General features: G+C 36.5%; 1 protein-coding gene and 1 pseudogene across 1 annotated transcript in view; both read right to left on the bottom strand.

Annotated features, from left to right (window-relative positions):
- Nucleotides 1–22,564, bottom strand: part of LOC129065503 (keratin, type I cytoskeletal 18-like) — a 64,525-nt gene that overhangs the window by 27,715 nt on the left and 14,246 nt on the right. The gene's annotated exons all lie outside the window — the stretch shown is intronic.
- Nucleotides 17,736–17,819, bottom strand: LOC129065550 (uncharacterized; annotated as a pseudogene).

Genomic DNA, 22,564 nt, shown 5'->3' with positions numbered 1-22,564 from the left:
GTAGAGATGTATTCTTTTAGCTTTCTTTTGTCTGGGAAACTGCGTATTCCTCCTTCTATTTTAATGGAGAGCCTAGCTGGGTAGAGCAGCCTTGGCTGTAGGCCCTTGCTTTTCATGGCTTGGAATATTTGTTGCCATTCCCTTCTGGCTTGTAGTGTTTCTGTTGAGAAGTCAGCTGCTAGGCGTATCGGGGCCCCCTTGTATGTGACTTTCTCCTTCTCCCTTGCTGCCTTGAGGATTCTCTCTTTGTCTTTGACATTTGCCATTTTAATGATGATGTGTCTTGGAGTGGACCTCCTTGGATCCCTCTTGAGTGTGGTCCTCTGTGCCTCCTGGATCCATGAGAGCCTTTCTCTCCTCAAATTAGGGAAATTTTCCATCATTACTTTTTTGAGGAGGTTCTCTATTCCTTGCTCCTCTTCTTCTCCTTCTGGCATCCCTATTATATGGATATTATTGCGTTTCAGGTTGTCCTGCATTTCCCTAAATGCTTCTTCATTCTTTTTGAGCCGTTTTTCCATTTCTTGTTCTTTCTGGGAGCTTTTTTCTACCTTGTCCTCCATCTCACTGATTCGATCCTCAGCTTCATCCAGGCTGCTTTGGATTCCTTCTACTGTGTTCTTCAATTCAGAAATGGTATTCTTCATATCCCCTTGTGTCTTTTTGATAGTTTCTATGTCCTTTTCCAGGCTGATATAGTTTGCTGTAAGATCCTGATAGTTTCTCTGCAGTTTCTCATAGTTCTCTTTGAGCTGGCTGAGCTCATTGAGCTTCCTTAGAACCATTGTTTTAAATTCCATATCTGAGAGTTCCCTTGCCTCTATGTCATTAAGCTCTCTCTGTGGGGAGTCCCCTTTTCCACTCATTTGGGGGGAACTTCTTTTTCTTCCCATTTTTGTGAGAGTCTGTTAAGTATTTTTGTCCTTTACTTTTCTTTCTGGGCCTGCCTCTGATGATGTCAGTTGTTGACCCTATAGGGCCTTGGGTTGTTTGTTTGAGCCTTTCAGGAGTCTAATGCCTGTGTCTGACTCCTGCTTGGAGCAGCTCTGTGACCCCTTCGGTCAGGGCTGGGCTATTTTTTGGGATCTCTCTGCGCTCTCACGCGAGCTCCTTGAGCGCGTTCCCAGCGCGGCAGGGTCCCCCACCTGCCTGGGCTCGCATGTGTTTGCCCCAGACCAGGGGGCTTATTCGCGACCTCCCATACTCATCTGGCCTCCCTGGCATGTAAGCTTCGCGGTACTGGTCAGTTTAGGGTCTTCTATTGTGTGTTTTCCCCGCTTTTGGCTCTTTGGGTGCGTTGCTTGCCCTCGCCAAATGGGGACTACGGAAATGGGAGGAAGTCAGCTCTAGGACTCTCCGGTTAATCCTGTTTCTGGTCTCTCCTCCAGGGACTCTGGGCAGCTCTACTTATTTTGTGGGCCGCTCCGCAATCGCGGCGGGTAGGTCAATTTACGCCTACCCTTGCCCCTCTGTGCACTCCCTCGCAGGCTGTATGGGTGCCAGTCTGTGTGAGGCCTTGCTGGCAGGTGCAAGCGTTCGCCAGCCCGCGTCGGTCACACACATGCTCGCCAACCCTCGCCAGTCACTGGGCGCAAGTCAGTTTTCTCTATTTCTTCTTCAAACATTTTGTTGCTAGTCTATAGAAACACTAAGTGATTTATATATATATATAATTTATATATATATATAATATATATAATAGGAGAAAAGCAGCCAGTAAATACATAAACAAGTACATGAGTACATGTGGCTGTGTTCTAAAAACTAAGCAGCAGGACAGCTTTTCTTTTCTTTTTTTTTAATTATTATTTTATTTTAATTTATTTTTTCAAATACATTTGTCTCTGCCTTCCCCCCAACTCTTTCCCTTGCCCCCTCCCACCTTCCCTCCCTCAGCTCTTCCCCTTTGGTTTTGTCCATGAGTCCTTGCTATATGTTCTTTTCTTCGGACCATTCTGCTGGTCACTTCTCCATTGTAGGCTGTCTTTTACTTAATCTTGGGCATTTGCTGCTATTGTACAAGGTTCTGCCATGATCTTAGGCTCATGGAGCCTACGGTACCACCTATGAAAATATCTTTTTCCCCCCAAACCTGCGAGCATTTCCATTCTACTGGTCCTTTCCAACTCACACACCCCTCTGAGGGGCAGAGCATAGTAACTCTCAGGAAGGGAGGCAGGATTCTATAAATTGCTCTCAAAATTATACAGCTAAACAACTGCTGTTCAGGCATTACTATTTGCATTATTATGGTACCTAAAGAGAATTAACTGGCAGGCCTTTTTACTAAAACATTTGAAGAGATGCTATTAAGAAAAAAAGAAAGTGTTATTTTAGGTAGTAGAACTGAGAACCGATGTGTGATATACCTTACCTGCCTTCAATGTTGAAGCCTCCACTGCACAGCTTTCTTCTGATAGTCCTGCATGACAAACTTTTGCTATGATGGGTGTGCTGTCTGTAAGATGGTCTCCTATTTATCATTCAAATCTCAGTTCCAATATCACTTTTTCTAAAAAGTCTTCCCTAATCATCTCTTCTCAGAAGTTCCTTAGTCATTCCTTACCAATTTACCTTGCTTTTCTGTTTTTTTTTTCATTAAAGTACATATCTGATGTTTTATTGATTATTTTGTCTTTCTCCCCTTCATTTTGATATTAGGCACTCTGTCTTATGGCTTATTTGTCTCCCAAATACAGACCAGAGCCAGACACATAGTGATAAATGTTTGCTTAATGATTGAATGACATAATGAATAAACATACCTCTTACTCTTATTTAGTTGTTACCCAGGGATCAGAAAGATATGAAAGTTCTAAAGATACTTTGTGCTTACTGCTGTTGAAGTGTTTATAATACTTTATATTATCAGAAATGTGTCTTTAAATTAATTTTATTATTATTTTAAAGTTTTTTAATTGTATTTTCCCATTAATATTTATCTTTCTGATACTCTCTCCCAACTCCCCTCACTGCTCTCCCCCCACAATTGCCATACTGTTTTAAACTATATTCTTAGTTTTAAAAGCCAAAATAACTCCACCTACACTCATTCATTAGGTGGTCATTATTTTTTCCCACGTCATAGAAAGAGGCCTACAGTTTCTCAAGAAATCTAGTCAATCCATAGGTTGGAAGAATCCATAAATCGACTTTGATTTCTTTATCTAATTATCACTCACACATTGTCTAAGCCATCCAGTCTTCTCCTTAAGAAAAGCACGTGCATGTGAACAGAAGTGATACAGAAACCCAACAGTGGGCAACAAGCTCATTAGAGTTGAAGAGATAGCATCATTCATGTTCTAGCTTGTTCGAGAACTTTTGTTGAAAAAACTTTTTTTGTGATTTTTAAGAAATTTTGTATCATATTTTTTCTATTACCATTTAGTCCCCTTATACTCCCTCTCCCCTACAGTCACTACATTGTTGTCTGTGTCCATGAGTTATTTTTTTCCTTCCATGGCCCAACATCCCTCCTCCTCCAGAGCTGTCATTCTGCTCTCTATCCATGGGTCCATCTCTACTGTGGCTGTTAGTTCAGTTTGTTCATTAGAGTCCATAAATGAGTGAAATCATATAGTACTTTTCTTTCTCTGACTCTCTTATTTCACTGTGCCTGGATAACAGGTTCTGTCCCCAGTTGGGGTACACACGAGAGGCAGTGGATTGATATTTCTGTCTCACATTGATGTTTCTCTCCCTGTGTTTCTCCCTCCCTTCCTCTCTTTCTAAAAATAAATACAATCATTATTATCAGAAATTTGATAAGAAATGGACCTAGATCTAGTATGCCAAATAAATTATTAAATTTATGATTATGTAGGCCTAACTGAAAAATTTAAAATAAACTTTGTTTTACCTTAGTGGAACATTACTTTTAAGTATCAGGGGACTTTTAAGTACCCCTGATGACGCTGATACTTGTGGTCCACACTTTTAAGATTAAGGTGTTAGACCAGTTGCCAAGTCTTCTAAGGATCAGAGTGTTGACTTGGTCAGTCTCCATCCAAAGCCTTTGTCCTTTATTTCCCTGCCTAATAATAAGCTCTTCATCTTGACCTTTTGCCCATTTAGGTTCAATAGAAATCACCAGCACAATTTACAATAGCCAAGTGTTGGAAGCAACCTAAGTGTCCATCAGTAGATGATTGGATCAAAAAATTATGGTACATATACACAATGGAATACTATGCAGCAGAAAGGAAAAAAGAACTACTAAACTTCGCGACAGCATGGATGGAATTAGAGAGCATTATGCTAAGCGAAATAAGCCAGGGGGTGAAAGACAAATACCATATGATCTCACCTATAAGTGGAATCTAACCAACAATACAAAGATGCAAGGAAAATATGACCAGCAACACTGAAAGGAAAAGAAATCAACAGAGACAAGAAGGAAGGGGGGGGCAGGAAAAGGGAAGGGAAGGGGAAAGTCAAGGAACATATAGCAAGGACTCATGGGCAAAACCAAAGGGGAAGAGCTGAGGGAGGGAAGGAAGGAGGGGACAAGGGAAAGTGGTGGGGGGGGGGGAGGCAGAGACAAATGTATTTAAAAATAAAGAAAGAAAGAAAGAAATGCTTGGGGAAAAAAAAAAAAAAAAGAAATCGCCAGGATACAGTCCTTCAGGTTACCTTAAATGAAGCAGAACTGAGCAGAAGAATGAAAGGCTGTGATCACTTTGTCTAAGATAATTAACTTTAATTAGAGAATACTGAGGAATTAAGGCATTTATAATGTAAAAAGTTAAGTGATTATTGAAATCTAGGAAATTAGAAAGATATCATATTAAAAATGCTAGAATAAGAGTATATTAAAGTATAATTCCATTTATTAAACAGTGATTTATCAAAAAGCTGCTATAAAAGAAAAAGGGAATTGATATTTTGAAAATGAAGCAGAGAGATAAAAAGAAACAGAATATAAAGAGTTACATAGAGTTTAAGAAAGTACATTGAAGTAGAAAGCCAAATATAGAATGAATTTATTGTTCATAAATGGTTTTTAAGGTTATAATGAAAAGCATTTACAAAGATATCATACTCAGGGGAAATATTCTAGCAGAGAAATACTCCAAAATGTAAGAACATTAATGATGATGTTAAAAGGGAACAACTACTGTCATGTTATTTGTCAATTTTCTCATTAAACTGTAGACAAGAAAGAAATAGAGACCTTGAAAAATTGTCAGTTGACAAAAAAGCAGACAAAAAATAATAATTAGAAAAATTTACCATATGCAAACCAATGAGATCTGTTGACCTTGTTTTCTGTAATTTTCAAAGGATTGTTTTATGTACCTATCATTTTTGAAAACTCCTCAAGGCCTAGGCTGTATTGGCCTGTATATGAAGAGTCATTCAGTACTGGAAATTGCTTGAAAGTCTATAAAACATCCACAGTGAGTCTAATTAGAAAGACAGTGAAATGGGCTACCAGAGATGCTGTATTGTCATAGTAGAATATTTGACAGTTTGGAAAAAGCAAAGCAAAGCATTAAAATGTTCTTTTTAAATGAAACTAAATTGTCAGGCATGACAAAAACTAGTGAAATTCTAAATATTATAAAAAAACTTTAAGCTATCAGTTCAATTTCTCAAATTTTGTCATGAAATACGTAATAACAAATCTAAATCTCACAAAGATTTCTGAACCTTCTGTTTGACTTTAATTGATGATATTAATGTGCCCTTGTATTTTACATCTTAGTTCCATTATCTCCACTGGAAGTTAAAAGAGTTGAAAGAAGGTAGATGAGTATAAAAGTGATACATACAAGTGAAATTTGAACAATGAGAGTGTTTGAATATTGTGTGCCATGTGAGAAGCAGTTATTGCTTTTATTGTTGAGTTTCCTGATTGCATTTTCACCAATTTTATCTTTCTTGTAAGATATCTTGTAAGAATCTAAAGAATGGAAGTGAAAATCTGCAACATATCATCTTCCAGAAGGCTCAAATGCACATCTACCAATTTTATTACAAAACAGGCTCTGAAGCAAAATAAATGGATCATGAAATGATCAAGCTGCTAAATAAAGCAAAAAACTTGCCAAATGAAAGCAACATTTATTTGGTCCACGTTGAAGCCCTAACCCTCAATATTATACTATCTGGAGGTGTGGCCTTTGGGAGGTAATTAAGTTCAAAGGAAGTCATAAGGGTAAAGCCCTCCTATGTAATTAGTGCCCTTATAAGAACAGAAAAAAGAGCACACTCTACTCTCTTAAGCTCTTGCTCCCCCGTACCCCACTTCTGGGCATCTACAAGGATACATCAAGGAAGTTTCTGTCTGCAAATGAGGAAGAGGGCCCATACTAGATACTGTACTAACGGTACCTGGGTCTTGGACTTTGCAGGGTCCTAAACTGTGGGAAATAAATTGTTATTGCTTAAGCCACCAGCTAGTGGTAATCTGTTATAGCAGCCCAAGCTAAGACAGCCTGTGTAAAAATTAGTAACATATCACTACATGACTACAGATGTACGTGTGTGTAAAACTGCTTCTTTTTTTTTTTTTTTGCATAATGTGCTGAAAGGCACACAAGCCTTTACTTAAGCTCTCATAGGAAGTAAATAACAAAGGAAGGAGGAATTATGTTTAGAAGTAGGAACTTGTTCATATCTTGCCAAATCCATTGACTTCAAACCATTTTGAAACAATCAACAAGGGTGTGTTAAAACTGTCACAGCTAGTTTGGTTGAATTCTAATCAATATCATTTACATTTTAAAATAAGAAATTCCGTATATTATTTGCTTGCCCTTTTGGTCCCTTTGTAACATCTTTTAGCCATCTTTTAATGAAGATTATTAGTCTAATGTCAAATACTTATTGGGTAGTTTCAGGGTTTGTGATGGTTAATTTTTTGTGTCAACTTGGCCAGGTGTTTGTGCCCAGTAGTTTGGTCAAATACAAGTCTAGATATTTCTGTGAAGTTATTTTGCAAATGTGATTGTAATTAATAATCAATTGACTTTAAGTAAAGCAAATTACACTTGAAAATGTGAGTGATTCTTATTCAATTAGTTAAAGGCCTTACAAGCAATAATTGAAGTTTCCTGAGGAAGAAATTCTTCTTCCAGACTATAACAGAAAGCTTGCCTGAGTTTCTAGTTTGCTGGTCTGCTGTCTGGATTTTGGATTCAAAACTTTCAACATCAGTTTTGACTGGAATTTTTAGCCTTCCTACTTCACCTAGAGATTTTGAATTTACCAGTGCACACAATCATGTAATCCAATTCGTTAAAATAAAATAAAATAAAAAATAAAACTCCTCTCCTACTCTGTGCCTCTGTGTCTATACCCTATTGTTTCTGTTCCTTTTTTTAATTCATGTATAGCTGATATATAATTTCTCAGTTATATTAATTTCATGTGTACAATATAGTGATTTGATACTTTTACACCTTACAGTGTGATCACCCCACTAATTCTAGTAATCATTTGTCACTGTGCAAACTTACTGCAATTATTATAGACTATACTCAGGTCTTTTTCACATGTCCCCTATGCTCCTCCCCTCTGTTACCCATCACTTTGGTTTCTGTTTCTATGAATTTGTTTTTTTATTTGTTTCATTTTTTTAAGATCACACATATAAGTGAAACCATAGAGTATTTAACTTTCTCTGACTTATTTCACTTAGCAGAATGCCCTCAAGGTCCACTCACATTGTTGCAAATGGTAAGATTTCATTTTTTATTGCTGCATGATATTGCATTGCATCTATCATCTGTCTATCTGTCTACCTATCTGTCTATCTATTGATCTATCATCTATCTCTCATCTATATTCTATCTGTCTATCATCTATCCCACATCTTCTTTAGTCATTCATCTATTAATGGACACCTAAGTTGCTTCCTTATCTTGGCTATGATAATGATGCTGCAATGAATTTCATAGGGGAAGAGGTACATATGTCTTTTTGAATTAGTGTTTTCATTTTCTTCAGATAAATATCAGAAATGGAATTGCTGGGTTGTATGTTACATCTACTTTTAGTTTCTTGAGTAATCTCCATACTGTTTTCCATAGCGGCTATACCAATTTATAGTCCTGTCAACAGTGGTATTCTGTGGCATTTGAATAAAATATCCTTACCAACATAAGTTATTTGTTGATTTTTTAGAATAGCCATTCTGACTGGTACAAGGTGGTATTTTATTGTGATTTTGATTTGTATTTTTCTGATGGTTAGTGATGTTAATCATCTTTTTATGTTGGTTGACCAGCTATATGTCTTCTTTGGAGCAATGTCTTTTCATGTCCTCTACACTTTTTCTTCAAATTATTTGTTTGTTTATTATTATTGACTTGTATGCTTTCCCTATATATTGTGGATATCAGCTCCTTATTGGATATGTCATTTGTGAATATATGAGGCCTGTCTGGAAAAAAACACAACCATTGTTAATATAACAAGAATGGTTTGTGCAACATTGATGTAACTTGGCAGCCAAGGAGAGTGGACTGGAGTGCCAATGTGTGAACAGTGACTTCACTGTACTAGTCAGTTTAGTCAGTGGGTCGGTGTGGTAGGTGCTGTTGAGTGAGCATGTGTACTGTGTGGTTGTAACATTTACAATGACTGAGTAGAGAGTAGAGCAATTAATCTGCATCAAATTTTTCATTGAGCTTGAACATTCCTTCATGGAAACTATTTGGATTATTCAGAAGGCCACAGCTATGAGCAACTGGTGGTTGGCAGCTTCGTCATGACAACATGTCCATTCATGCATCAGGCCTTGTGCAGAATTCTTTGGTGAAACATCAATTCACCCAGGTAACTAAGCTTCCCCTCTAGCCCAGATTTGGCACCCTGAGACTTCTGGCTTTTACCAAAACTAAAATCACCTTTGAAAAGGAAGAAATTTCAGACTGTCAGTGAGATTCAGGAAAATATAATGGGGCAGTTGATGGCGACTGGGAGAACTCTGTGAGATCCCAAGGTGCCTACTTTGAAGGGAAATAAAGTGTCATTGTCCTATGTACAATGTTTTTCATATCTTTTATTCAATTAATATCTCTATCTTTCATATTATATGCTGGATACCTTCTGGACATACCTCATATACTGCCATTCATTAGATTATCTTTTATTTTGTTGGTTTCCTTTACCGTGTGAAAGTTTTTATTTTAACGAAGTCCTATTTGTTTATTTTTGCTTTTTTCCAACCTTGTTTAAGGGGTCATATCCAAAAACATATCACTCATACTGATGTCAAATAGTTTACTATATATGTTTTCTTCTAAGAGTTTTGTTTCAGACCTTACAGATAAGTCTTCATTCATTTTCAGTTTATTTTTGTATATGGTATGAGAGGCTGGTTCAGTTTCATATTTTGCATGTATGTGTCTGGTTGTCTCAACAAACTTGTTGAAAAGACTGCTTTCTCCATTGTATATTTTCCTACTTTTTTTCTAGATTAGTTGACTATTTCTGGGCTCTCTACATTGTTCCATTGATCTTTGTGTCTGTTTTTATGCCAGTACCAAACTGTTTTACTTTGCAGTACAGTTTGAAGTCAGAGAGCATTGTATCTCCAACTTTTTCTTTCTCATGATTGTTTTGACTCTTCATGGTTTTGATGTTATCCCAGAGGTCTTTTACACTATCTTCATTTTTAAAAACCTCTTTTTCATTTTGCTGTTCTGATTAGCACTTTCCAATATTCTGTCTTCCGGGTCACTAATCTTTTCTGTATTAACTAATTTGATATTGATTCCTTCTAATGTATTCTTCATTTCTGGTTCTTTATTACATCTTCAATCTCTTTGTTAAAGTGCTCTGAGTACATGTATTCTACTTTCAAGTTTGTTGAGCATCTTTATGACATTTCTTTGAATTTTTATCAGGGAAATTATTTATCTCTATTTCATTGGGTATTTTCTGTTGTCTTCTTCCTTAATTGGGGGTATATTCTTCTGTTTCCCCATTTTCTTTGATTTTTCTGTGTTTGTTCCTATGAATTGGATTGGATAATTATCTCTCCCAGCCTTGACAAAGTGCTCTCTGTGTAGACTATGTATTGAATAGATGTGGTAGGTCAGTCATAGTCTGGGCAGGTATATGTGGTGCCTTGTGTGTTGCATGGTCTGAAGGAGCATGTTCTGGATCGGGGAGCTCATTGTGTGCATGCTTCCTTGTCCTCCCAATCCATTTGAGGCTGCCTGATGTAGATGAACTGTTTGCCATGCATTTGGCATGCTCTTGTATTGCCCTGTTGCTTTAATTGTTTGTTGCCAGGGGAGGGTTTGGGTGGCTATATCTCAACACCCTGCTAACTCTACCTTTTCTCCAAGTGAGGCAGCCTTGTGTCCTTGTACAGTCCAACTTTGCTATTTCTACATCTTCTCTGCTTAGGGAAACCCTGTGCAGATATACAGCAGTACATACATGGGTCAGCTGTGTGGGTGGCTAACAGGAAGTTTTGCCAGTTCTGTACTTTTCTTTGGGCAAGGCAGGCACACATGCCCATGCAAAACATGTGCCACTATTTCTGCACTTTCTCTGCATGAGGCATCCTGTAACTGAGTACCATAGTTTTTTGGCAGCTCCATAATCTCTTCAGCAAGGGCAGCTCTGCTATCTATGTACTTTCTCTGTACAAGGTAGCTCTATAGGTGAGAATTTGAATAGACACTTCTTCAAAGAGAATGTACAGATGGCCAATAAGCATATGAAAAGATGCTCAATGTCAATAATCATGAAAAAAATTGCTAATTAAAACCACAATGAGATATCACCTCACTCTTGTCAGATTAGCTATCATCAATAAATCAATAAACAGCAAGTGCTGGTGAGGACATGGAGAAAAGAGAACCCTCACGCATTGTTGGTAGGGTTGCAAAGTGGTATAGCCACTATAGAAAAACAATATGGAGGTTCCTCAAAAAATTAAAAGTAGAGCTATCATATGACCCATTAATCCTACTTCTGGATATTTATCCAAATATTCTAAAACACTAATTGGAAAAGACATATGCACCCTTGCATTCACTGCAGTATTATTTACAATAGCCAAGATGATATGGAAGTAGCCTAAGTGTCCATCAATAGATGAATGGAAAATATATAAAATGGAGTATTACTTAGCCACAGAAAGAATGAAATATTGCCATATGTGACAATATGAATGGACCACGCAGGTATTATACTAAGTGAAATAAGTCAGAAAACAGAATACAAGTACCATATTATTTCACTTCTATGTAAAAAAAAAAATTGAACAAACAAAACAGAAACAAGCTCATAGATATAGAAATAATTTATGGTTGTCACGTGAAAGGGAATTTGGGGACTGGGTAAAAAAATGTGAATGAATTAAGTATAAATTGCCAGTTATAAAAGGTTATGGGAATTTAAAATATAACAAAGAATATAGTCAATAATATTGTAGTAACTATGTATGGTACCAGGTAATAATTAATCTTGTCAGGGTGATCACTTTGTAAGTTATATAAATATCTATCACTATGTGTACACCTGAAACTAATGTAATATTGTATGTCAATCATAACTGCATAATATAAAATATTTAAAAATGAAACACAGAATAAAATACACAGAAAATCAGATACAGAAAAATCTAAGTTTATATATTTCCACATTCCTTTCCTTATATGAATTTATTCTTGTGGGAAATGATCTCATTCATTTCATTAGAAAGCTGTAGAGATTATTACATATAATGGCAATAGGAAAATATTAGGGTCGCATGTTTTATACACTTAATCAGTCCTGTTTTTGAGGGGGAAATGTGCCTAACTTAGCACTGTCATAGAACATTTCTCATGCATTTTGAGCTATTTCCTGTACTATATACCGTTGTTTTTAACCTTGAGTATCTTTAACAGATACTGTTTTGTCTAATTAGACTTCTATCTATTTTGATATAAGACTACCATCTACCTATTCATAAATTTTAATAGACTATGGTTTATTTTCCCAAGATCGAAATGTTAGCTACAAGGACAGAGCTTTGCATTGTCATCGTTGTCTGATAAACATTATGCTCCTATTCTGACTGTCTTCATGCCTTCTTTGTGTTCTTGTTCACCATTCACATTCAGATTTTCACCATAATTGATTTTTATGAATTTTTTCACTTGTTAGAGATCATTATATGAGACCTCTTTATTCATCTTTGATGAAAAATGATAAGCTTTTCCGCCATATGTATCAAACATTTTCAAACTGAATTCATTTAATAAACTATTGAAGAACAAAATGTAAATTTTCACTTTTGTCTAGGGAGGCTATTTATTCTAGGTAATTCAGGAAAGACCATTCCTTTTCTGTACCCCTAGGTGGCCTGAAGTGTGTCATTAAATTGTCTGAGGATCTCAAGGCCTATTGCTTTCTATTATTAACTTCCAAAATGTTTTTTATTTACAGTATCATGAAAATTTCTACAGCTATTATCATCTTTTCTTTCTCTTTCACTCTAAAGTTTACCGCAGTTCAATACCTGATAACATTTTTCAAACATATCTGTAGAGATCAGTATATACGAATCTCAGAAAATATGCGCAAATTCTATATACATAAATTACATAGAGTAATTTTCCTTGATAACATTTTCATTGTAGACAAGCCCTTAAACAATAGCATTAATATATTGTGCTCAGTGCAAATGAAGTACCCTCACATTTAAGAACCGAGTGGTTTATCATTTTCAGGTTATTGGAAGCCAAATAAAATAGGCTATCAGTTCTCTCTTATAGTAAAGAAGTTTATATTAGAGATACATTTGAACTAGAATTCCATCTGAAACAAAGTAAAACAACTAATCTTTTGAATTTATTATATTATTACCTGAGTGTTCATTCCCCTTGCAAAATTCCAGTGAATTAAATGTATGTCTATATATCCATTTAAAATATGACATATCATATTGAGACTTTGTGATGTGAATGTCTTTTGGGGCAGCTTTGGGGGGAAAAAAAGAATCTATCTGTGTCTTGGAACTGCAATCTGTGGAGAAATGTGCTGGGGATTTTAAGCCGTGATACTGGTTCAAGGCAGAGTCTTCAGCCATGCTGTATGATTTCTTAAATAACACATAATGATCAGAGCAGAGGCCACATAAATCTACTTATTGGGAAAGTGATGGGGGAACTCAAGAGTTGGAAAGTTTTTAGTTTTAAGTTTTAGTTAATGACCTTAGTAATTACAGCATGTAGAAAGCTAATGTCCAGGAACTGGGATGTATAACTGGACCCCCCTGACTCCAGGAGACCCACAAGGAATTTGACCATTTTGCCCTATGAGGACTGCAAGCAATCAAACTGGTTTCTGAGCCACTGTGCTCCAAGAAGAGACATCTGCCACTCAGGACACAGATAAAGAATCACCAGTCAGAAGATGAAAGGATGCTAGAAAAATTGCTGGACTACAGCATTTATCTGACTAAACTTTTCCCTGAATTCTGATCCCCTTACCTACTTTTTTCCTGGATTCCAAACTCCTTACCTATACTTTTCTTTTCCCTATAAAAAAGGTTGGCTTGATATGAGATGTAAGATGGTCTTTTATGGTACACAACCCCCATATTCTCAGACCACCAGCCATCTGAATAAAGCACCCCAAAAGATTCAATCCTTGTCTCTACTCATTGGGGAAGGAATTCTGGGCATTATTTCTGGCTTTGGTGTTTTGGGGAGCATCTGGGTTTTGTTTGTTTTGCAGAGAGAGGAGCCTGGAGACAGGGAGTACTCCATCCTCCAAAACTGTAAATAAAGACCTCTTTCCTTCTCCACTAACTTTTGTATTTCGACTTTGCATGTGGGTGATGACATGCAGCCAAACCCCAGCTTTGTCTGGTAACACATTTTTTATTTCTTACAGAAATATATTGAAATGTCTTACCCACTGTTTTTCTACCAAATTTTCCCTTCTTTTGAAGAAATTAATTTTTATAATGTTTTCTTTTTTTGTTTTAGTAGAATTAGAAGGTAACTGCAGCTAAACAAAAGTGCCTAGTTAGCCATTTTAAGATTAAACATACCTTTTGAAATTACATGGCTAGGAGTTATTGACTATTATTCTAGGTCCACAAAATGATGTAAAATAAAAACTGAGTATTTGGGGAAACTTTAGTTAACCTATGAGCAATTAGGAGAAATACTTGAAGTCCTTTGGCAACATGAATGCTGACTTTTATCAATCCCATCTTTTCCCAAACTAAACTGATAGGACAGCACCTCCCCCTGCCTCCATGTTGACCTCTACAGTCACATGTGGCTGCATCCTATAGTCCCACTTCCACCCAGGGACTGGAAAGTAGTAGGAGGGCTTTACTGTTAGCCAGCATTGCACAAACTCAGTGCAAAGCTTCCTATTGCCCCCATCTTTGCCCAGAGGTGGGAAATCTGTCATTATGTGCCAAGCTAGCCTCTTGTGACCTCTCCACTCTGTACCCGCTGGCACTTAGGACACCAGCCAGGTCTGTCCAGGCCTATATCTATCAATAGGGAACATTTGAGGTAATGCAGAAAAGAAATATATAGCAGCAAATGGACTTCCAGACAAGATGGAGGTATAGGTAGATATACTTTGTCTCTTCACACAACCAAAAGTTGGACACCAACAAATTTAAAAAGAAAAAATAACCAGAACTGACAGATAATCAAGCTTTATGGAAGTCTAACAACTAAGGAGTTAAAGAAGAAACATTCATCCAGAACAGTAGGGGGGACAGAGATGGGCAGCTGGGGCGGAGAGGATATGTGGCAAGATGGTGGCTGGAGGACCAGGCAGGTGAGGCAGTGGCTGGAGGACCAGGCAGGTGAGGCAGTGGCTGAAGGACCAAGCGGTCCCACATTTGTGTGCAGGTAAACTGGAGGTACAGCTGCAGAGAGAGACAGACCACACAATCCAAGGTTCCAGGGCAGGAAAAGAACGCCTCAAAGCCTCTGGAGATAAAAGCCTGTGGAGGTTGTGGCTGTAGGAGAAACTCCCAGCCTCACAGTAGAGTTCTTTGGAGAGACCCACAGGGTACTGGAAACCCACTCACCTGGCAATCAGCACTAGACGGGCCCAATTTGCTTGTGGGTAGCAGGGGGAGTGACTGAAAGCCACCAAAGAGTCAAGCAAGCGGCATCATTCCCTCTCAGATTCCTCCCCCACACACAGCATCACAACTCAGCAACCTGGGTTGCTCCACCCTGGCGAATGCCTAAGGCTCTTCCTCTTTCAATGTAACAGGCACATGGAGACAAAGAAGTATGGCCCAAATGAAAGAATAGATCAAAACTCCAAAAGTAGAACTAAGCAATGAACAGATAGCCAACTGAACAGATGCACAGTTCAAAACACTGGTAATCTGGATGCTCACTGAATAGGCTGAGTATGCTCACAAAATGGAAGAAAAAGCAAAGACTATGAAAAGTGAAATGAAGAAAAATATACAGGGAGCTAACAGTAAAAAAGAAGGAAACCAGGACTCAAATCAATGATTTGATGCATAAGGAAGAGATGAACATTCAACTAGAACAGAATGAAGAAACAAAAATTAAAAAAAAATGAGGAAAGACTTAGGAACCTCTGGGACAACTTTAAATGATCTAACATCTGAATCAAAGGGGTGCCAGAAGGAGAAAAGGAAGAGCAAGAAATTGAAAACTTATTTGAACAAATAATGGAGAACTTCCCCAATCTGGGCAAGGAAATAGACTTCCAGAAGGTCCAGGAAGCTCAGAGAATCCCAAAGAATTTGGACCCAAGGAAGCACACATCAAGGCACATCATAATTAAGTTACCTAAGATTAAACATAAGGAAAGAATCTTAAAAGCAGCAAGAGAAAAAGAGACAGTTAACATACAAAGCAGTTCCCATAAGATTATCAGCTGATTTCTCAAAAGAAAACTTGCAGAAAAAAAGGGACTGGCAAGAAGTATTCAAAGTCATGAAAAGCAAGGACTTAGATCCATGATTATTCTATCCAGCAAAGCTATCATTTAGAATGGAAGGGCAGATAAACTGCTTCACATATGAAGTAAAGATAAAAGAGTTCATCATCACTAAGCTTATGATATGAAATGTTAAAGGCACTTATCTAAGAAAAGGATAAAAAACTATGAACAGTAAAACAGGGGAAGTGGAGGGGGAAAGTGGGGGAAAAAGTACAAGGAATAAGCAGCATAAATAGTAGGTAAAAAATGAGCAAGGGGAGGTTAAGAATAGTATAGGAAATGGAGAAGCCAAAGAACTTATATGTTTAACCCATGGACATGAACTAAGCGGGCCGGGGGAGGGGGTTGTGTTTGGGGGAAGGGGATTGCAGGGTGGAGGGGGATAAAGGGAAGGAAAAAATGGGACAACTCTAATAACATAATCACATAATAAGTATAGGGACAGTCAGCTATATTTTTTTATAAAAAGAATACATTTAAGAAAAAGATAAGAACTTTTGTAAATTGAAAAAAAGAAGATTGCCAAGTTGAAAATAAATCAAAATAAAGAAGCAAAATATATTTTAGGAATATATCAGGACAATGAATAAAAAGATAAAATACTGAGGTAATTAAAGATAGAAGATAAGGGACACGGTAAGGGGCCATTTTCAGAATAACCCAATTTTCTTTGAATATGGGGGCAGGTAACTCCAAAAAAAAGAATTTCTTAAAGATTAATGCATATTTTCAAACTTTAAAAATATACTTAGTTCTCAGCATAACTGAATACATACCTGCATTTAATTATTATCACTGTGAAATTTCACAACACCAAGAATTAAGAAGAGATTCTAAAAGCTTTTAGAGAGAAACCAAGTAAAACAAAACCAAAGAAAATGAAGCCAAATTTTCTGAGAGAGAACAATGGTATATGCCTTCCCAATGGGGACACTAGATGTCTGAAGACAAAGGAAACATAAACTATTAGCTGAATATCTTGATTTTCCTTAGTTAAATTAATAGTCTAAAGGTATTTGATAGACCTTGGGAATTAAGTATTATGCTGGTAAAATACAGATACTTAAAGTCTAACCTCACAAGCAAGTAAAAACAGTCCACTATTAATATATTAGACAAGTGCAAAAAGGGTCATTTATTTATTTTTTTGAATTGTATGTTTTATTTTTTAAAAAATTCTAAATCATGTTTATTCTATTACAGTTTTTTCAATTCTTCCCACTTTCCCCCCTCCCTTCACCTACCTGCACCCTCCGCTCCCACAGTCAATTCTGTTGTCGATGTCCATGGGTCATTCATACATGTTCTTTGTCTAGTCCCTTCCTCTTCTTTCCACTATTGTCCTCTTTCCCCATCCCCTCTGGTCACTTTCAGTCTGCTCCATGTTTCCATGCCTGTGGTTTATTTTGTTCATTAGTTTATTTTGTTGAATAGATTCCACTTAGAGGTAAGATCATGTAGTGTTTGTCTTTCACCAACTGGCTTACTACACTTAGCATAATATTCTCCAGTTCCATCCATGTTGTCACAAAAGGTATGAATTCCATCTTTCTTTTCTTTTCTTTTCTTTTTTCTTTTCTTTTCTTTTTTCTTTCCTTTCCTTTCCTTTCCTTTCCTTTTCTTTCTTTTCTTTTCTTTTTCTTCCTTCCTTCCTTAGCTGCCAGGTTACATTGATGTGACACAAACTGTTCTCATTCTATTAACAATGGCTTGACTTTTTCCACACAAACCTTGTATGTTGGTACTGTAGATTAAAACAAACAAACAAACAAAAAATTAAGAAGGGAATTCTTAATTTCTTTCTTTCTTTCTTCTTTCTTTTTTCTTTCTTTCATTTTTTATTAAACTGATAAGAACAGATACTACACTTGATCTTAGCCAAAAGGCCAAGAAGCAATCTTTCTTGTTTTTTAAATGCAGATTGCTTTTATTTATTTATTTTAAATGTCCAAGTCAATTATAAAATATTAAAAAATTTAAAACCATAAATTCTCAGTAATTAAAAAACATGACACCAGCACAGAAATAATCAAGTAGATCAATGAAATATAATGAGCATGCTATAGACAAACACATATATTTGTCTAACAATGTAATATATGATTAAATTGATCATTTAAATCAATGGGTAAAATAAGGCTTATTCAACAAATAAGGTGCACGGACCACTATTACTTGAAATAAAACAAAGATAGAGCCCTATTTAATACATTTTACAAGAAATATTCAGGTGAGTTAAAAATCAATATGTAGAATCTAAGGAGTGTTAGGAGACTAATATTTTTCTTCCTCTGAAGTAAAATATTCAAACCCAGAAGCTATAAAGTAAAATATTGACAATATGACTATATTAAACATTTAAGACTATATAGTAATATACATATTAAAAAAGTTAAAGGACAAGTAATGGAATGGGAAAGTATTTGTCACCCATCTAAAAAAAGGGTTAGTAGTTGTGTTTTTTGTTTCTTTTTTTAGGGAAAATAAATTCTACAAACCTTTAATTGTTAAATGGATAAAGAATACCAAAGAGCTAGTTAAAGCTTTTTTAAAAATAATAGAAATAGGCAAGAAATGTACAAAAACAGGTTTAGTTTCAACAAATAATAAAGGAACAATTAAATAACACATCATTGTCACAATCAGATTAATATGTATTGAAAGTATTGGTAATATCAAGTATTGGTAACTGTGAAAGGAACTGGGTATTCATAGATTCTTTTTCTTTATCTTAAAGCAGTACCGTTAGCATATTTTGTAGTGCTGGTTTGGTAGAGGTGTATTCTTTTAGGCTTCTTTTGTCTGGGAAACTCCTTATTTCATCTTCCATTTTAACGGAGATCCTTGTTGGGTAGAGCAATCTTGGTTGCAGGCCTTTGCTTTTCATATTTCACTTGGAATATTTCTTGCCATTCCCTTCTGGCTTGCAGTGTTTCTGTTGAGAAGTCAGATGTTAGCTGTATCGGGGCTCCCTTATATGTTACTACCTCTTTTTTGCTTGCTGCCTTTAGGATTCTGTTTGTCTTTGATAGTTGCCAGTTTAATTATGATGTGTCTTGGAGTTTAATTATGATGTGTCTTGGGACCCTCTGTGCTTCCTGGACTTGTGTGACTTTTTCTCTCCTCAAATGAGGGAAGTTTTCCATCATTACTTTTTCATACAGCTTCTCTATCCCTTGCTCCTCTTCTTCTCTTGCTGGTATCCCTATTATACGGATATTATTATATTTTAAGCTGTCCTGCATTTCCCTCAATGCCTCTTCATTCTTTCTGAGTCTTTTTTCATTTTCTTGCTCTTTCTGGGAACTTTGTTCTACCTTGTCCTTCAGCTTGCTGATTTGGTCCTCAGCCTCATCTAACCTGCTTTTGATTCTTTCTATTGTGTTCTTCAATTCAGAAATTGTATTCTTCATTTCCTCTTGTCTCTTATTGATAGTTTTTACATCCTTTTTCATGCTGTTACAGTATGCAGTAAGTTCCTCATAGTTTCTCTAGTTTTTTGTAATTCTGAGTTCACTGAGCTCATTGAGCTTTCTGATAACCATTGTTTGGAACTCAATATCTGATAGTTTACTTGCCTCAATTTCATTTAGTTCTCATCCTGGGGATTCCTCCTTTCCTTTCAAGTGGGAGGGGTATTTATTTGCCTTCCCATTATTTGTGAGACTTCTTTTTTGCTTCTGCCTCTTAAATTGCTATGTCTTGATTTTCTGACTTTGTGGTGTGAACTTCTAAGGTAGGAGACCATTGTTTTTACTTTCTGGATCTGCCTCTGATGATGTCAGATGTCGTTCCTGCCTGACCTTAGGCAGTCTGTTTGAGACTTCCAGGAATCTACTGTCTGTGGCTGTCTCCTTCAGGTGTTAATCAAGTCACTCTGCACCCAGCAGGCCTGCTTAGACAGCTCGGGGTAGGGTGGAGTCCCTCTGTGGGGACGGGCTTATTGGGTCCTCTCACGCTGCTGCCACTCAGGGGCTCAGGGGAGTGGTTTCTCCCTGAGCAAGATGGCTGATGCTGTATGGGGGAGGAGTCATCACCAGGATTCCACTGGCCAGTCTCTCTGTTCTCTCCCCAAAGCCTCTGTCCCCAGTCTTTCCTCAGGCATCTCCTGTCAACTCTGCCCCCGCCCTTGCTGCAGACCAGGGTAAGTGGCAGTTAGATTGCACTAAATAAAGCTGATTCTTCTGCCTCTGAGGTTATTAGGCTTCTCTCTTGCTGTTGTTCAGTTGTTTGTTCCAGGTGATTTCTCCACAATTTAGTTTTAGTTCCAGGTTGGTCCTGGGAGGAGTTCAGTGTGACTTCCACTCATTCCTCTGCCATCTTGATTCCGCAAAAAGGCTCAATTAAATTGCAAAACATTTACTGTTTATTCAATCTATAGGCCATTGTAGGAAAATAAGTAAATGAACTGTGTTACTCTTACTTGGGTCTATGAAAGAGATTAGGCTTTTCTATTAGTGGAAGAATATCAGTGTCTCATGTTTAGTTTTTATCTTGTATTTGGGATATTTAAAAAAATGGTTTTAGCAGGTTTAAATATAAATACAGCAGGAGTTTGATTTCTTGGCATTATAGCAATACTTTAAAATATAAGAAAAAAGAAACTTTCACCTAAAATTCACACCAGAATAATCTATCAACTAATTGCTAGGATATCATAAAGATATTCTTAAAGCATGTATCCTTTCTTCGGGAAATATTTTGGGATATTTTCCAGGAACACTAGGAAACAAATAGGTGCATTTTATAGAACTGAGGCACAGATCAATCAGCTTGAGTGCCAGCAGGTGTGCTGTAGCACAAGCTTGGTAATTAGTGCTGGATCTAATCCAGAGGAGCAGAGTATATGGGGGCCAGGGAAGTTAGAGGATCATGATGTCAGCCCGCCTATGCTGTGAATATTATAACTGAAACAGTGAGAGTGAGAATGCTCATATGGAGCTCTTTGCAGAGTGGACGGGTATAAAAGGTGAAGGGGGATTTTATGGTCATTACCTATGATCTATGTTATATTCACCAATAGCTCTGTACCTCAATTTTTTCATCTGTACAATATAAATAATAGAATTATTATTAAAAATACAAATTATTGTAAACAAAGCAATAAGAATGATGCATGAATAACACAGGGAAAACAATATTTTAAGTATGAAGGAAAGATGAATGTATGATAATAAGTAAAAAGATTTAGAGAAACTATGTCCAAGAAATTCTAACTTTTGAAAATGTGGCATCATTTATGGAGAATAACAAATTTCCATTTGACTTTGATTCCAGGTACAATATCCTATTAGAGGGCCTGGCTTAATTTTCTAATGGATAAAAAAATATAATTTTAACTCACACCTTGACTCAGTATTGAGTAAGATCTATAAAATCAAGTGACTCAAAGACAAAAACTAGTGTGGTCATCCTGAATGACATTTCAATCTTAAGATTAAACTTCTGCAAATTAAACATTCCTTCAAGAAAAATGAACAGTAGTGATGCTGTGGGATAGACCTAATGATCTCTGCAGTTTTGACCAAAAATAGAACTAAAAAATTTTTGGAAAAAAAAAAGTCTCCACACACCTTGGAAAATATATACTTCAGAACCCAGCCAAACTTATATAGGGAGTTTGAGGAGTGTTTATTCTGGAAATTGTGTTGTCTCCTGAAGAAAGTTTGGGTTTATTTCTGCCTGAGGAATATATCTGTATTGGGTCAAAGGCAGGAGGGCATTAAAGTTACCCACAGAAGTTTGTTGACTGGGGTGAGTTGACCATAGATTGGCTGACTTTTCAAAATGTTAGGCAGATGTTATTTGATTTGCTTTCAGAAGGATGTCCACTGTAATGATCTGTCATTGATCAATTAAACATGAAATCAGTTATGGTATTAATTGTCATGGTGAAAACAGCCATCAATTAAAAGCTTTGAACTTCTTTTGGTATTCACTTACAATCATTGGTTTATAGGATATTTATTTCCTAAAACTATGAGGAATCATTATTTTCATCACTTTGACCTTGTTTTAGATCAGGAGGAGCCCCTGCTCTAGCCAAGTGGAATTAGTTTAATATTATGTGTTTCCTATTTAAATGACCCATTTCTTTACTATCTTTTTAGTCCTGTTGATAAGCATAGATTTCCTCATGAAGCTTTCTCATTCCCAAGGTACTTTAGGAATTTATCAGTTCAGTATTATAGTACAGCAAAGTTTGTCTCTTAAGCACAGTGTCGGTTTTATTGTGTAAATGTATTGAGCGCAAGTACTAGTCCCTTTTTATTCTAAATATAATAGAGAATACAAAATATTTTGTCATGTACACATTTCTGATTTTCTGTTCATATGTTTCTTCATTCCCTCATAAGACATCTACTCATAAGGCAGTATGCATCACTTTTGTTTCATTATTCTAATTACAATTTAGTTAGCTAATAACTATGTTTTTTTCTTTGGGGGATAGGTGGAAAGAATCTATGCTCTTACTTTTTTTTAAATTAGACTGATTTATTTTGAATATATTATGTATTTTTACCATTGCACAGCAGATTAATAAAATACTATGGTAGATATTGATAAATACCTACCTAATATCTATCTTCTCTTCTTTAAAGAGAGAACCCAGTTTGAGTGGAGGGGCCCAGTAAAAACAATG

The sequence above is a fragment of the Pteronotus mesoamericanus genome, unplaced genomic scaffold (genome assembly GCF_021234165.1).
Source record: "Pteronotus mesoamericanus isolate MK-2021 breed Mesoamerican mustached bat unplaced genomic scaffold, CSHL_Meso_final contig_180, whole genome shotgun sequence".
NCBI lineage: Eukaryota > Metazoa > Chordata > Mammalia > Chiroptera > Mormoopidae > Pteronotus > Pteronotus mesoamericanus.
Note: the sequence above shows the minus strand (reverse complement) of the source record. Positions and strands in the feature narration are given on the sequence as shown.